Below are 6,000 nucleotides of genomic sequence, written 5' to 3'. Positions count from 1 at the left end.
ATAAACACAAATTAGTGTACTCACATTGCCATAACTACGCAAGGGCGACGGGCTCAAGCTGAAGAGTCTGCCCAGCTGCGGGTGATGGTGATGATGATGAGTCGGCGAACCGCTGCTGGTGGACGGCGATAGGTCTCCATAAATGGGCGAATGATCTGCAAAAAGTTCAAATATTAATGATACTAAGAAGAAATTCGGAAACTAAGAAAGAATTGTTTTTTTTTTTTTTGTTGCGGTTGAATGAATGCATTCTAAAGAACAATTACTATTGTTTGCTACGAATTCTATAAATGGTTTCTTTCTGCGGTTGAATAAATGAATCCCAAAGTGCCTGCAAATCATTTGAATCAATCAATCATTAAATGAATAAATGGTTTTTTTCTTGCGGTTGAATGAATGCATTCTAAAGCACGATTACTATTAATTAATTTATGAATAAAATATGTTAGTTAGTTCAATACTTTAATTTCTTTTATATACAGAATTTAGGAAATTGGCTTGCACTGACATACATTGGTCCCAATGGGGTATAAGCAATTTTAAATAAACCCACCGTCCTTTTTTAATGGTAGTACATTTTAGGAAACCTTTTCATAAAGAGTCTGTTGTTGCCGCTAATAACCGTATCACGAACGGTAGAGCGGGGATGCGTAGAAAAAGCTGGTCATGTGTTTGAATATTCACTTGATGAATTGAATTAAATTGGACCTTTCTGAAAGGTATTTTTTTGAGACCAAGCAAATACACAAAGTCTCTAAACACAATCGGACAATGGCCTCCTACAACAGATACTAGAGATAAGATTTCATGTTTTATTTTCTGATAACACTTGGAAAGAAAGTGAAAAAAGACTACTTAAATAATTGTAAGATCACTTGCATTTAAGCTTTTGAAAAAGAAAATTGATCGATCACTCTATGAAGTGAACGAGAAAGCCACCCGTATCTACATATAACAATGATTATGAAAAATGTAGTAGCGCTTGTATAGTTAAAATTTCTCAGCAGTAATGAAGGCTTGCCTAAAAAATCGCACTGCAAATGAAGATAAATCTTTTTACATTTCAATGCATTTTTCGAAGTTCATTCGATCACCAAGTTGAAAACCATACAAACTTTAAAACCGAAATCAGCAAGAACTACGCATTTAGATAAGTAGGCATGTAGTTTTAAAATAGATAGGAATGTTTGGTATAGTCGAGCGAACCTTGCTGGCGTATTTTCGTGACGGACCCTAGAGCGATTAGGACACAGGCCAGATATCATTGAAAAATAAGCGAAGGTATACTCGTATATATACTTGCATATATATATGTATAAATTTTTAATACGAGCCGTAGATAGCACTGCGCATTCCCAGCTTATACTCCAGGCAAATGAAGGTCGTTATACTATAATTTTGAACGGCCTACCCTTGGATAACTTCACAGAATGATATTCAGATTTTAAAAATATTTCGCTGCATTGACATTCCAGCAATTCATATAGTTCAACATTTTTCATCATCGTCATCAATCAAACTAGTCTAGTGATTCAAACTTTTCAATGAAAGTGTCATTAATTTATTTCCCATGTCTGTACGTTGACGATGAAATGTATATGAAATATTGTCTAGTCAATACTAGGGTTTGTTTTTAAAAAGTATCAATTATAACTTGGATTTTAATATACATAATAATAAGTATATAGGTATATATGGTAAACAAGATAGAACGGTACAGTCGAGCAAGCCCGACACAAAAAACAAAAATTTAAAAAAAAATATTAAAAAGAATTTATTTATTACATAAAATTGAAATATTTATTAAATTAATTAAGAAAATGTATTTAATACATACATAGAAGACATGTTTATGTACAGTTTTACATTTACATCACGTGTCTATTTGTATTTATATGCGTGTATGTATGTAGCACAAAGTTGAACCAAAGCAGCAACAACAACAACAGATGCGGGCAGCGCTGCAAGCAGAGCATGGGCAGCGATTTTATTTATGGCTATAACTTTCTTCAGAATTGACCTATCATGATGGCATACGGACACATAAGCACTAACTGGAGGTGACTACCAAATTTGAGTTCGAAATTTCAAGAATTACGGGAGTTATGGAAAAAAAAAACAGGAATTGCGGGGGAGTGGGGGGGTGTATCAGAAAAAAAACACAACTCGATCTGCCTAGGGCTTAGGGGAACCTGAATGTCAAGTTTGGTTATCCTAGCTATTGTAGTTGCTGAGATCGTTGCGCTCATACAGACAGACGGACGGACGGACGGACATGGCTATATCGACTAGTCTTGTCATCCTGATCAAGAATATATTGTGGGGTCTGCCACGCCTCCTTCTGTGTGTTACATACATGCGCACAAAACTAGTATAGCCTTTCACCCTTTGGGTACAGGCTATAAAAAGAGTACTTTTTATAATAGAAGCATACCTTCGAAACAACAGACATTTTTAACAACTTGGTCTTAATAAATATTTAATATATTTCCTTTAATGGAAAGAATTTCTATTAATACCAAGGTAATGATGATTGAAAACAAAATATTTAAAAACTTGGTTTATTTAAATATATACAAGTACTTATTAGTATTTTCTGTATACAAGAAATAATTTTGCAGACCATAGTATTAATCAATACCTATTGCAACAATTTCAATTGCTTGTATCTATTTAAATCCCAACTTACCACTCATGTCCAGGGCCGGCGACATTTCCTTCGCGAAGGCAAACAGATCGTTATTATTGCGTATATCCGAAGAGTTGAGCGTTAGATTGGGTTTCCGTACACTCAGATAGTTCGAGGAGCTTGCACTGCCCCCGGCACCGTTATAGTGGAGGGGAGTGCCATTGCCCAGAGGCGTAACATTGGGCAGCTTATGCGATTCCAGAGGGGATGCGGATTTCGGAATAAAACTGTTGGCACTTGTGGGCGTGTGGCGCTTGAGAATCGGCGCGGGGGGAAGCTGCGAGGGCGAGTGCCGATAAACGCTCGACTGTTGGTGTTGTTGTTGCGAATGTGTTTGTGGTGGCGGCATAGTGGATGGGTCGCCCTGTTGCTTTGGTATGGCCAAACGCAATGTTTGCCTCGCAGCTAGCCTACGTGCAGGCGCAAATTTATTTGCCGCAGTCGACGTCGACGGCGCTGCGGATGGTGCTGCCTGCGAGCGGCTGCCATTGTCGCTGCTGTTGTGGTGAGCTTGCGCTGCTGTGTGGACAAGCTGTGGTGAGTTCATTTTGTTTACACGTGCTGACGATCAACAGAGCGCGGGAGAGTGGTTGTTAAAGAGAGAGTGTGTGTGAGAAACAGCGAGAGAGAGAGCGAGCTCATGCGGCGTATGCGCGATTTGCTGTTGTTTTTATCAATGAATTGTTGTGGTAGTTGTTGTTGTCGTTTTTGTTATTGTGTAGCTGTGTGCATTTTTTCATTCAGCCAGGCGCGTGGTTGCAGTTTCATAATTACATAAAGAAAAACGTTTTACACAGAAAAATTTAATGTGCCTTTACTTTGGTCACTGTTGTATTTTTTTTTATTTTTGATTACTGCCGCGCACACAAATTAAAACGTTACACATGTCGACAAAATGAGTTGTTTTGTTGCTGTAACTTAATAAATTGCATTCGTACACCTTCGATGCAAGAAAAAAAAGCTACAATTGTGGCTGCGGACGTGCCTCTGTCTGACCCACTTTCTGACTGCAATCGCGGCGACTTTGGTCTCAACGCAAATTGCAGCCAACACCTTCTTTATTTATTGTTAATATTTATTTTCGGTCTTTTTGTTGTGTTTCGTTTCAATTGCTTTGCCATGCGCGACTTTTAAATATATATATGTATAGCGTGTACATATAAAATATTTTTATGTTTATTTTTTGCTGAACTTGAGCTTTACGTGTTCGGCGACTTAATTCCAGACACTGATTGTGAGACCGCGACACTGACACCATCGAGTTGCGCCTTTTGAGTTTTTCGTGACTCGTCTTTGCTGTTGCTGTTGTTGTTGTTGCTGTAGATGCGTGGGAGCTGCCATAATAGGCCACATGCCATTTAATGGCGTGTTTAATCTGTAATACAAAAAAAGAGGCAAAAACAATTTTAGTTTAAATTGCACACACACTCAGAACAATACTTGGAACCCATTAATGAATCATTTCAAAATAATAATAAAAAAGGCGAGCCGAATGCCAAAGTCAACTCATGAATACCCTGCATGGAAGCTACTAACTAAAATAAATCAATCATTTCTATGGCAGCTCGTATGATATATGTAGATTACAGAAAGGATAAATCATCACATTATGGTGAGGTAGTATGAAGTAGTATGAAAAGGATTTAGTACTCACACTAAGGTTGAATTCTGCACCGATTGTTCCTATGGGATAAGGCACCGATTTTGATAATACTTTTAATTGGAGACATTACAAAAACTTATAAATACCAAATTTTATTAACATACCTTTATGAACAAAACATTTTCAAGACAAAGTCTAAATTCTAAAGCGATCATTTCTATGGCATCCATATTAAGCCCTGCACTGATTTTAATGAAACTGTAGAATTTGCTCAAGATATTTGTACGATACTCAGAGTTATTTTTACACCAATGAAACAATGATACTGCATATGATAAGGATATAGGATAAGACTAGTCCATTTGGTCCCAGCTCAAAAAATTCAAAAGTTATCTGCATTCATACACAACTGGACAGAATTATAGGTGAGAGAACATTTTTTTTTTTTTTTTCAAAAAAGCTTGCCTTTCATATATATTCTAATTTGCACGAACATGTCTCTATCATTCGCATACTTTGTGGTACATAGGGTATAAAAAAAAGTGCGTCGGCTGTTATTAATGGAAAATAGACATTTTGGGTGACTGCCTGTGAATGTGCCACAGCTGTTGAGTGCACAAAACTTCACTCAGCTTAAACATTTTAATGCAAATGTGTGTATAAGTATGCGACTGACTAATGATTTTCGTCTATATTTGGCTTCAGATTGCAATCGATGGCTCTTGGATGGCACTCGAAAAGATATCCATTGTGATTAAGTTGTTGTGTATTTCGTTTATAGTGGGTTGTTGAAAAGAGTGGGCAATAATTTAAATAATTTGTATGGCTAATTTGCGAATGAGGAAAGATTTATCTAGATACCGTCTTTTGTTAAATGCTACTCTTTGGCAGCTGTGAAATATTAATGTGCTGCTTTTTGGGCAAAAATAGTTGTTTTCTTTAAGAACTAACTACGTATTTAGATGTAAGCAATGTCTTTTGTATATTCTAAGCACATTTTTAGGAATTTAAAATTAATGATATGCCAATTAATATTAACATTAAATAATTTGGCTTAAACAAAACGCCCGAAATTGCAAATCTAAAATTATGTCCTACTCTCATGAAAAACAAATGCACAATTATAGTATAATTAGAAGCATTTAAAATTTAAAAAATGTTCCTATTTGCTGCTTTTATATAAGTATATAATTCATTATTCTAAATAAATGCAATACAAAACATATGCTTAAAATACTGTAAAATGAACGAATTGACTAAGGAAAAGGAAAACTTCCAATACATCTACGCATTACTGTTGAAAAATTAATTTACAATTATTGTTTTAAATAATTAAAAATAATAAATAAATTAAAATATTTATTTAATATTCTGGCGATGTAGAGAACATGTATATAAGCTGGCCAATCGAAACAGTTGAAGATATTGGCTTGTAAATCAAGAATTAAATAAAAACTGACAACTCTCTTACGAAAAATGAACACAAAAGTGTTCAAAAGCTTTGCTTAAATATTAGTGTAGCGTTCTTTGAATAGTTTCAGTTTTTTAATTATTAGCTCTTAAGGTTAAAATCAAATTGCAAGCATAGCTTTGGTTACTTTTATTATTACGCAACCACAGAACTATCTAGGTTTTGGGCAAAAGATTAGCACTCAATTAAAAATACATCCTAATAAGTTATTCAATCCCAATTCAATCAAGACTAAGG

The sequence above is a fragment of the Scaptodrosophila lebanonensis genome, unplaced genomic scaffold (assembly GCF_003285725.1).
Source record: "Scaptodrosophila lebanonensis strain 11010-0011.00,11010-0021.00 unplaced genomic scaffold, SlebRS2 tig00001415-arrow-pilon, whole genome shotgun sequence".
NCBI classification, from domain to species: Eukaryota; Metazoa; Arthropoda; class Insecta; order Diptera; family Drosophilidae; genus Scaptodrosophila; species Scaptodrosophila lebanonensis.
This window is presented reverse-complemented; position numbering follows the sequence as displayed.